Source organism: Sebastes umbrosus, chromosome 9, assembly GCF_015220745.1.
Source record: "Sebastes umbrosus isolate fSebUmb1 chromosome 9, fSebUmb1.pri, whole genome shotgun sequence".
In the NCBI taxonomy this organism is placed as follows: Eukaryota; Metazoa; Chordata; class Actinopteri; order Perciformes; family Sebastidae; genus Sebastes; species Sebastes umbrosus.
The window spans coordinates 20,305,156-20,317,546 of NC_051277.1; positions in this window are offsets into that span (position 1 = coordinate 20,305,156).

Below are 12,391 nucleotides of genomic sequence, written 5' to 3' on the forward strand. Positions count from 1 at the left end.
ATGCGTTTACTAGTTTTTATAGGATGTTCTCAGAAACTGAGAGCCATTGACGCAGGCTGACTCACCATCACTTCACCCAAACTCAATAGGGTTTCATCAAGGCTTCAGAGCTGAGGTCATGTGTCCTATCTTGGCTCGGTTTTCTTTTGGATCGATGACCAGAAATTGGTCTGCTCACTTTACTTTGCTAAACAAGCAATTCTTCACAGCAACTGATGCGTTGTGTACAGATCGTCTATACTGACAATTAAGGGATCTCACTTTTGTGTGTGCAAAAAAGACATTGAAAAGGACAAACCTTTCTGGAAAGATTTAGGAGAAACCTTTGTCACTCCTACTGGGTAAAACAAATGATGAAGGAAGTACAATTTGCAAATTATTTCCAAAGTTTCCACTCTGTTTTTGCTTATAATTCTCCATGACTTTTTTGCAACAAAGCCCATCACCATTCATCATCAGCCATTTCAAACAGTATAACAGATAAGAAAATGAAATATATTGGAAAGTATAACAGCGGACCGTTGCAAAATTGCCACCAAATCCAACAAAGTCGGCCAAATCCTTCAAAGATTTATGGCACACATTTGAGGCGGATTACTCTGAAGATGTTGGCCGTCTGCAGCCAAAGTACTTCGAGCACATGCCAAACCCTAACAAATATCCTGCAACAGTCGCCCAAAAACAGAAAGTGAGATGAAAACCTACAGGCAAACTGCAATCCTGATATTTATTCATAAGCCATTTGTTTTATCAATGCAGTTATATGAACCCATTATTTTAAATACTAATGACTCATTTATTATAAAACATTGTGAATATAACCAGGACTAAGGATGAGGCTGAACTTAGGGGAACGCCACCTAAAATTAACAATACAAATGTTATTTCCATGGCCGAGGAAAGTCCAATCAATATTTGTGAAGCTGAGCTACTCTCACTGAAAGCCAGAAACCAGAGAAGTAAGTCTCAAACTGGTGATGTCATAGGGTTTAAAGTCTGGAGCTGCTCCATAGACAATGAATGTGAGACCAACAGAATGTTTTCTATTTTGTACCCAAATGAGCTTTATTCTATTGCAGGGATGTCATGATACAAGAAATCTAGTAGTCGATACCAATACCAGTGAATTTCCACGATTCTCGATACCAAATTCGATACCACGGTAAAAAAACAAACAATAAATCCCATGAAATGTGTACATGTGTCTATATATATCCTCAGATTGCAAGCAGTAGTTTAAATTTACTGACATGGTAACATTTCACTGGGTACAGGCTACCAGAGGTGGGACCAAGTCATTGTTTTGCAAGTCACGAGTAAGTCTCAAGTCTGTGACTCGAGTCCCAACTCAGGTCTCGAGTCCTAAACAAACCATATGCGCTCAGTAACATAACGTTAGTTCTTCATGGTTTTCTCCTGAAACTTTATTGAATGCTGTTGGATTGGTGCAAACAAAGTGGATCTGGGGAGTTAGGTGTAAGATAATCAAATGCAAGTCCCAATAATATTCACCGGAAATGAAGAGACGAGTTCAATAAAAAAAAATTTAAGAAAAAGACACTTTTCAGAGAGTTAACAATAAGAAACAAAAGATAGAAATTCAATTCAGTTTCAGTCTATGGAGCAGCTCCACACTTTACACCCTATGACATCACAAGTTTCAGTTTTAGCACTCTAGTTTTTGGATTTGGGAGAGAGTTGTTCATGTTTACTAACATTTTTTGGATTGTCTTAGACCATAGGAATAACATGTATGAATTTTGAAAATGGGCGTAGTTCCCCTTTAACGTTAGCATGTTCATTATCTTATCTTAGTTTATTACAAGGTGTTGTTAAATACTCGATTCTGATTGGTTAATCACGGCGTTCTACGGTCTGTTATTTCTTTATTTTCTCAACAATGACCGGCTCGCTGTACATTATCCTTTACTTAGCATGTTAGCATGTGGGAAAACAAACCGACCGACCGACATTGCCATCCCCACAGCCACGTCACCAGCGTGGCTAAAAATCATGATGAGTAATCCATAATGTCTCTTATGCAAAATGTGCATAACTCATCAGGAATGTGTTACTTTCTCTTTCTCTTCCCTCCTCAACCTGAAGTCTTTTAATGCTACTTTGTCTTAACGAGACAAGCCCGACAACATTAAAACATGTTCTTGATATACTGTTAGTGCATAATTTGAGTGGCTTTTACTGACATCAATTCATTTAACTCCGAAGGCCCAGCGCCAAGTTTAAATTTAGTTTGTGCCACAACACTGATTAACATACAGAGATGTGCTTGTCATTCACCCATCGATTCACAAAGGTCCACATCCCCCATTTTTCCCTTTTAATTTCCTTGATGGGCTGAGACGCAGGCTGAATGTAATCGTTAGTCACAGTGAAGAGCTAAATTTGCGATTGTCGTAACTTTGATTTCAATTGAATCCGCTCAAGGTTTGGTGCCAAAGAAAGATGAACAAAGAAAGCCGGAACGCTATAATTTATCTGATTTGTTCTTATTGTCAAGTTGAGATTAGTTTGTCAGCTCCATTTGTTTCGCCAAGTACCTCTGACAAAAAGTGCACTTCACACACACACACACACACACACACACTAACTGGCCTACATTTACATGCTACACACTCCTTAATCACAACCTGTGCCAAAGTGACAATCAAGCTTGAGTTATAAAGACGCAAGGAGGAACATGCTCACACAAACACACACATATTTCTTTGAAAATGGAAAAAACATTTCCCCAAGCACAAATTGCTAGTTACCTCCAGGTGGAATAAGATGGCATTGAAATAGATTGCTAGTATTATAAATGAAATTACGATGTGCAGCTCACAGGCTCGTCTGTGGAGCAAAATTACTAAGACATCCATTTTTCAGATGGAGAGCCTGAGGTTGTTGCTAACATGCTTTTTGATAGAGCCAATCATAACGTCATTGGAGGTGAAATGGCACGTTTTAAGACTGCAGACTCTTTTCTCTGATTTTATAGGTTAATAATGTTGCAATTTCATTTACATGCCATAAAGCAAACGATCCCCTTCAGGCTTCTCTCATCTGAGACCACAGCATAATATCTATTGGTATTTCTTCCGCGTTTGTGAGAAAACATGCAGAGGACCCTTTTATGAAGTTCCAAGGATGCTGTGGTGAATCAAAGACCTCATCATCATGATCCTGCAGGGAAAACATTGAACATAACAAGTCTCCCTCTCTTCACAGAACCTCAGAGGCAATCATCTAATGGTTGGGGGCTCACCGCGCTGCTAAAGTGTCCACTCAGCAGCACTCTGGATGTAAAGGCTGGGCTGCTGCCAGGACACTTCCAGCCTCAAGCATCATCGGCCAAGAATCCGCTCTGATGGACGCAACTTCCCGCCCTACTACAGCACGGTCCAACAGCCTGGCGGACACAACCCTGCCACGCTCATGTTTTTGTCTTTGTCAAACAACCTGCACTAACACACCGTTTTTGCAGCTATGAGCATTTTGGTTAGGGGTCAGCCAAGACCCATAAAAGGGCTTTATCAAATTTTAAGTTATGCGGCAATACCTTCACTGCTGCTGATTCCCTTTTGTCAAATATACTTAAGAAAGTGCTGGACTTGCAGTTTTCCCACGAGGGAGGAAATCGCCTCTTTGCCAGCTGTGCATTTCCAGCAGGCAGGTACCATATCGATGTGCCGCGGTAAATGTCCCATTGCGTGGTGTATATAACTGTGAGAGCAGTCATTGTGACTGTGTGGGCAGGTATGATAACTCATCCTGGATGGCCAGTAATGTCGAGAGAAAAGGGGAGGGAGAGAGAGAGGGAGAGGTGGGGGCAGACAAAGTGAAAACCAGAGAGAAGCTGAGCTAAAAGATCGTATTTTAAGGTATCTTCTACAAGATAAGCTCAATCGCGCCCCAGGCTCTTCACAAGCAAGAGAAAGGCTCTTCATCTGCTCTTTTGTGCAGCCAAAACAGTTTGGTTTCATACTGGCACACTGGCAGCCCGAGCAGCATTGATGAAATCCATTTCCTTCTCTTTTCATTACTCTTTACTGACTGGTGCCTGCTGCTGAGCCGCCCCGAAACTGTGATGTAACAACCAGGATCTTGTTTTCCTTAAATTATTGTACCGCTCATGGTCCAAGATCCACAAGTACGAGTTTCAAATAGTTTAAACTTCTCCGATTAACATTAGACAGAAACAAATGAACGGATCCGATCAGACGGATAACAGTCGTTGTGTCAACAATACGGTTTCTGTGGATTGCAAAATTCAAATTTATTGCCAAGCATAAGCAAGGCATTTGCAGAGAAAGTTCACATTACAATGTAATCAACGCATTACAATAACCAGCAACCGCCAGCAATAATAGGACAAACTGATAATGCCAATAGACTAATAGACATACAGTACGTACTGTCAGAGGGGGGGTGGATAAATTCAGCATAGCATCTCAATATTTTGTACACTATATCATTATACAGACATCATGTATCAATATTTTATTATATAGACTATTGTTAAGAGGTTGACCTCTGACCTCAACTCAGATATGAACAGTGAAAACTGTATCTTATTGTCAAACATATGTTGACAAACTGCATAATTTGCAGTTGAAAAAAAGGTAATAAATCCCACTATATCGCAATACTCAGCATATCACAAAATGTTTAAAATCCCAATAAGATCGTATCATGACTTAAGTATTATATTGTGTGGCCTCTGATGATTTCCACCCCTACTCTGTCATTATAGATATATATATATATATATATATATATAGACACCGGAGGAAACAACCAATCACAGCCAAGCTGTAGTCTGCCATCTCTGAGCAGCTGTCAATCATTCGCAGACTCTGATTAAATGGTCAAACTAGGCAGCGCTGATCAAATATGAATCAATATTCTGTTACTGTAATGCCTATTTCTCGACTCAAATGTTTTCAGAAACATCTTGTTGTGTACTGATTAGCTGTAAAATGAGAAAGTTTGTGACCCGGCAGCCATGTTCAGATCAGTTGAGGAAATACCAAGCACCGCCCACCAGCCGGAGTACAGCCAATAGGAACGCTCTCTCTCTGAAATGACCTGTGATTGGTCAGAGTCTCCCGTCACAGGCTAGATTTTCTAAAGCCTGAAAACAGAGCCATGAGGAGGAGCAGCAGTCTAGTTATCTCTCAGAACACTTGAGTTACAATATGCTGAAAGGTTATTTTGGAATTTGTGCCCAATGATGCCAAAAACTTTCTGCACCTATACTGCAGGTTTAATGCAAAAACCACTTGGGTCTGATGTAAGTATGATTTATTCACCAGGTCACTGAAAGAAACCTGACACTATTCAACTCATGATTATGATAACAAAACTGACATTGATCTCACTCTTACGTTTAAAATCAAATCCATTCTTATCCTCACTCCGCTGTGATACGGCTGACGACACCCAGAAACTGCATAAGGAGTGTGAAACGTAAGAAGACCGTCTGGTTGCTGTTCACACACAGATTTCAATATGACATGGAATAAGGTGAGCTGGGAAGGTATTGTGTAATATACGCATACGTAGTCACGGCTGTTCACATAACATCCACCATCTCTGCAGGTATTTCCATTTGCAGCAGAGGTCTTCATTTACAAAACACAAACCGCTAAAATCAGCAGTTTGACTTACGGGGAGTCGGGAGAAATGGTTTCTAGTCATCTCTTCTACATTTGAGCTGAAAAGCTTTGGGACAGCAATAATCCGCCCAATGCTACATTGCTGTGGACTGTCAGGAAGAATCTATTTTGCAGCTGCTGGATGAGGACAAGTATGTCTGCAAGAATGAAAATTAGAACATAAATGGTTTTGGTTTAATGCAAAAGACACTAGAAAAGAAAGTCAGTCAGTTTTTCTGAATAGTTTTCTGAGAAGTCGCCATAATTATCCTTCACTGCCAGTCAATTTCATTCCCAGGGAAATTCCCAAAGGACACTTTAACTTCACTTCCCATTTCAAGTGACAATCTGTGGAGACTTGGACAGATATGTGGATTTCTTGTCCAAAATATTTCATGTTGTCCCAAAAAAGAAACATTCAGCAGTCGCTCCAGATGTCTGTTGTCAGGGAAACAGAAATATGAGCTCGGTTTCTGCTGACCCGGGTCTGGTTTCCGTGTTGTGGTTATTGGGAAATGTGCTATGGTGGCTATGCCTGTCACTTCCATGATCGGAGGTGTGAATCCTCTGATCCTTTAATGGAAACCAGATGGGATCACCCTTCTTTTTCCAAAGGAGGGTAACATGTTGAAAGACAGAAGGGACTGTTATTATTCACTCAAAGTATAATATCTATGGAAAGATTTATGCAGTAAATGTGAAAGTAAAAACGACAGCAGCTTGGTATTAATACAAGGATTTCTTTTGGTGGTGTAGGATTTATCAGATTACAAAAACAAAATAAAGATGATCTTAATTTGCCAAGAAGGGATTTTTTTGACCACTTTATCTCTGATTTGGTCTCCTCTAAATGCTTTATATGTTCACCAGCTATCTTAAATTAATAATCTTGAAGATGTTCATTTGAATAAATGTCTGTTAAGTCACCATCTATCGCTGAATGAGATAACACAATGGAGACAATTTGAGAGGGCACATACACTGAGAGGGAGCATCTCTTTGCAAATGAAATAAATTACTGACTGATTTAATCTGTGCATGTAAACTATTAAGTAAAGATCGATATTTTCTTTTCTTACACCCCTACAGCAGAGCAGATGAAAACAGTGCTCGAGTCATCAAGGCGGGGTCTGACGCATCACTGTGGCCTCGGTCAGTTAAGGTGACAGTGTGTGATGCTCCTTAGTGATTGAGTGTGCTAATGGTTTCGTCTAATGGGGACTTCTTTGAACCAATGTCTTTTAGCTCAGCTCTCTGTTCTCGGATTTTCTCATTTTCTCCCCCTCATGCTCTCTGCGCTCAGTATAAGAAATAATATGAAGGTCAAAACTGCCAAACCTCAACACAGCAGCTCCGAAGACGAGATTGAAGAGCTATATGATGCTGATAAGCAATACACTTTAAGATCATTTCTCTTGTATTCAGGAGTTTTGTTTTCTTAAACAAAGATGAAGGTAAGCAAAATGTAAGTTACAAAGCCCAAGTGGTTCAGTTCAAATGCTGAAATAAAACTTCCTCTGAGTGATGAATACAGAAAGTACAAGCTTCAACCCTTTCATGATTCAGAGGTGTTTCCTGTTATGACTCTGAAGAGCCAAAAATTCACTCGTACATGGACATTTGAAGAAGAAAAAAGTGGCAAAACTGGAGAGCTAATCGTGTTCTCCATGTTTGAATCTATTTACGGTCCCGTCCAAAAATCATATTACTAATCCCACAAAACAGTTATACAACGAAAAAGTATTTTCTGGATATTACACAACATCATCCATATATGGTGTGGGAGAGACTACACGACCAGGCAGCGTGAGCCCACTCATTCAGGTGGGCCGCTATAGATTGGGTCTGCATGTGGGCTTCACTACCAGCTGGCATGGGATAAAAACATCAGAACAACTATAAGAGGAGATTTGCCCTAAAATGAGAAATGTGTTATATAAATGCTGATAGTGAACAATTTCCAGACTTATTTGCCTCCATAGGTGCCAGATTTGTTCACCTCTAACCTTTTCAGGTGTTTTCACTCAAATAACAGTTTGAGGCCCAAAGAGGGGAAATTAGACCTATCCAATATTTCACAAAAAAAGCAAAGATTTGAGAAAAGTCTAATATGGATACATATTTGTGTAGCAGACCCACCAAATGTATTTTGTGACCCTTTGGAGGGTGCCTGACCCCAGGTTGGGAACCACTGGACTTAACTATTTAACTGTTATGTATAAAGTATTTAAAAGAAGCTCCAATAATTAGCCACAGGGGCCAGAGTATTTTTACTTTTGATTAGGGCTGTCAAAGTTAACGTGATAATAACACTTTAACGGAAATTAATTTTAATGCCACTAATTTCTTTAACGCAAACTTGTGATTTTTAGGTTGTCGGTGGCTCAGTTTTAATGCTAGAGTGAAGAAACTGGCACCATACGAAACCATTCGTACCAACCGTGTCATACTAGCTTGTCATGAAGGAGGTTAAATAACGCTTCAAACTTGCTCTAAATTTTTAGGAAAAACTGTCATGGCCATTTTCAAAGGGGTCCCTTGACCTCTGACCTCAGGATATGTGAATAAAAATGGGTTCTATGGGTACCCACGAGTCTCCCCTTTACAGACATGCCCACTTTATGATAATCACATGTAGTTTGGGGCAAGTCATAGTCAAGTCAGCACACTGACAGCTGTTGTTGCCTGTTGGGCTGCAGTTTGCCATGTTATGATTTGAGCATATTCTTTATGCTACATGCAGTACCTGTGAGGGTTTCTGGACAATATTTATTATTGTGTTAATTTGTGTTGTTAATTAATTAATTTAAAGCAATAACCACATACATACATTTGCATAAAGCAAGCATATTAGCCCACTCCCATGTTGATAAGAGTATTAAATACTTGACAAATCTCCCTTTAAGGTACATTTTGAATGATTAACTATGGACAATCATGTGATTAAATATTTTAATTGATTAACAGCCCTACTTTTGATACTTTAAGTGCATTTTGCTGATAATACTTTTCTACTTTTAAGTAGGATTTTGAGTATTTTTACTTGCATGTTTTGCTTCTTTTACTTAAGTTAAAGACTGAATGCAACACCGATTTGTCATCTGCTTCAGACCTGATGAGCAGCAAACTGTTGTTCTACACAGTTTATCACAGATCACTGCTCCTAATCTAGTCCCGTGTGTTATTCAGTGTGACGATAGAAGGATTTGTGTCTCTTGTTGAACTGGATAATAATGAACATGTGTGCACAGCCCTGCCGTGACCATGACCGGTTTGACCAGTAAGCACAAGGTCAAAGAGAGACTCTGACCTCTCACCTCTTCGCAGCAGGATAAACATTCAACCAAGATGGTTGAATCCAAACAGCTTACTGCAGAAGATTTGGACATTGTCCAGAAATGAAATGAACTACTGTTTTATCACGATGAGCCTTGTCAAACTGGAAACCTCCTTCAGTCGCACGAGTCTGACAGAAACCCTTAAAATATAAATGTTTTAACAGAATAAATAAATTTCTGACATAACAAAACAAACTATTCTAAACATGGAAAAATCTTTATCTGCAGTCTAGACAAAACATCTCCTTTCTTAATCTCATTTGATTCATGTTAAATGGATTGAAATAATGACAAATTACTGCGCAAAACTGGAGCCATGTCTTTTAAAAAGAAATGAAACGCCCCATTTCTTATATAAGTTAAGATTTAGTTTGCTCTGCCAAGAAGAAAAGTTGATCCTCTTGAGCAGCAAATCCTCACCACTGAAGCACACACAGAAAGACAGAGGACGCTCCTGTTGCAGTCCAGATAAAGATATGGAGCTTTTCTCTCACCTCGAGCACTTGGCAGCAGAAGCAGCAGAAGCTTTTATGTTATATGAAAGCTGTATTCAATCAAGTGAAATGGGCAGTGAAATACACTTTATCCTAGCACTAAAATCCGGTTTTAGATATGAAACGATATGATTCCAGGTAATTCATCTTTTAAGAGAGGTAGATGGTCGTAATACCTGAGTACTCTGGTTGGGTTGAAAGGGTTGATCCTCTCTGAAGGAATGCCGTTCCACACTGTAAACATGTAGGGATCTCTTAAGGATTGGAATCTCTTAAGGATTGGGTTATATTTGTATTTGTTATAGCCTACTGTATTTACAGGTAAAGGTGCTTCTGAGTTCAGAAGCACCTTTACCCAGTGGTGTAATGTAACGAAGTAATAATACTTCCGATACAGTATTTTTGGGTGTATCTGTATTTTATTTGAGTTTTTATATTTCTGCCAGCTTTCACTTTTACTCCAATACATGCCCCCTAAGCATCTTCGTTACTTCGTTACTATTGCAAGCAAACAGGTTTGGTGACTCAGTGGTCCAAGATTGCAAGTTAGATCATTCACATGATGGGCAAGTGCAAAGAAAATGCTCTCAAAGCCAAAGTTAAGTTTCAATTTCTGCTGAAGTCCAGGCAGGCTGCATGTCAGATCATGCTACTACTAGGAAAGGAAAAACTGGATTTTGTTCTTTAAATCCTTTAAGTTGTGAAGACCTCGTTTTTCTTCAAGTGTAATGTAGCCTCCATTTTTAAGGTGGATTCATTTATTATGAGCATATTTGAGAGGATAATTGGAAATAAAGACACTGCTGTCTAGAAAAAGTGAATCCACCAGGAGTGTAAAGAGTAAAAGTACTGCTGCTTTAAAAAAATTTTACTCAAATTAAAATGTTATATGACAGAACTATTAAATTAAAAAACACATCCATGTATATACAAGTGGAACAATATCAAGCCACAGAGCCCTTATGTCCAAACAAACAATAAAAACATCTTCCTCAGTTCAGCCTCACAAGAATTTACAAGAAAAAAGACAAAACCAGACAATTAAACAGAAATGACCAACAATAAACAAAGACAGCTGCAGACACCACGGCGGGTGCCACATATTGGTATTATTAAACCACATAAATTAAATAACCTAACACTTATTATTGCATCAACAGAAGACTAATTGTCAAAGCAGACAACACAGAGATGTATAAACAATATAAACTCAGCAGCAGAGCCACTAACACACAAAGCAGAAATAGAGCTGCACAGTTTTTAGCAAATGAAGTTCAACACACACAACGTCACGTTTATAACACAGTTGATGTTTAGTTCTCGTCAGTACAGTGAGTTACATTCATGCATCTGTTTATTTTTGTACTCACCTGTTTGAAGGCATCCTCATGTATACCGTGATGTCCTCCATCAGCTCCAGGTTCAACTTCTTAGCTCGTTTTTGTTGGTGGCAACATCCTGCAGGTGTGCTCGATTTGTCACTCAGCGTGCTCGCCAGGTGATGGTGCGTTCAGGTAACCCACTAATTGGGAGACTCTCGCGAGAAGACGATTAAGGTCAAAGGGTCTCGCGAGATTTTTGCAAGTTACAGCATTAATTGATGTGCAACCAATTAGCTGGATTCTAGTTACATAAAAGTGCGTTTCAGACCCATGCATTATCTCAGGACAGTAGGCTACCTATACTTATTGAATTATAAAGCTTTTTTTTTTTTTTTTAATCAAACTGTGCATGAGATGCAAATATTTGCTTTTAATGTGTGATTAATGTTGTTTTACATATTTTAATTTTCTTATTTATGATCATTTTAACTGTGTTAAGTGTCCTTGAGTTTCATGAAACAGCTATATAAATAAAATTTATTATTATTATTATTATTATTATTATTATTATTATTATTATCATATTACAGACCTACATGTCGCTGAATGACATAATGGAATTTATGCCATAACATGACTGGTTGTTGTTGTTTTGTTCAATTATAGTGTTTGTTGTGTTTGAAGTTGTAGACAACGGTACAGAATGATACATTAAAACCAAAATCTATCATCATCATCATGACAAATTAGAGGAGAATGGACTGGAGTAGAAAAAATTGCTTCATATTTCTATTAGAACAGATGCTGTTAAGTCTTCTGAATATGCAAGAGGTGGTACCCAGCAAACATGACCTGTTAGGGCTGTTTTAGGGCCCTATGTGGGCAGCCGTTGTGAAATGCGGGTCACGTGTGGGCCACATACATTGGGGCTCAGGTGGGGCCCCAGTGGTTCAGCCCACACCCAGCCCAAAGAGTGGGCAGTCCACACTAAGCAGAGTGTTTTATCTTTATTGCACTTAGATGACAATAGCATATTTGGGTTGCAAATATTAGCAAGTTTCAGAGGGTTTACTTCTCTCATTCATTTCATTGTGGGAACAATGGGCCCGCACCATGCCCACACCCTGGGGCACATGTGGGTATAAAGTGGGCCTAAGCTGTTACAGTTTAGCCGTGAAGAAGCTGTTAAATTTCATGACAATTCAACTTTTATTCACCACATCATCAATCATCAGCCAAAAGAACATCCCAAAAAACAGCACATTTAATTTTTCCGTATGTTTTCGTCTCTCCATAATTTACGGTAGGCCATGAAGCTATAAACATTCCTGGGGAAAAAGATGATGAAGTCAGAGCTGATTAAGACTATAAAGTGCAGTCTGGTGAGTGAATAATAACACCTTTAAACATTCTGTAGCTTGTAAGAGAGATTTTTTTTTTTACATAGAACATAAAAGTGTCTATTCTGTGACAGGTTATCTGAGTACACTTTTTGCTAGAAGCCTGTCTGTCCTCAGTGTTACATCATGAGAAGGGAAAAGCTCTTAAACAGGAGGAACCTCGGTTTCAGGAATGTGCTT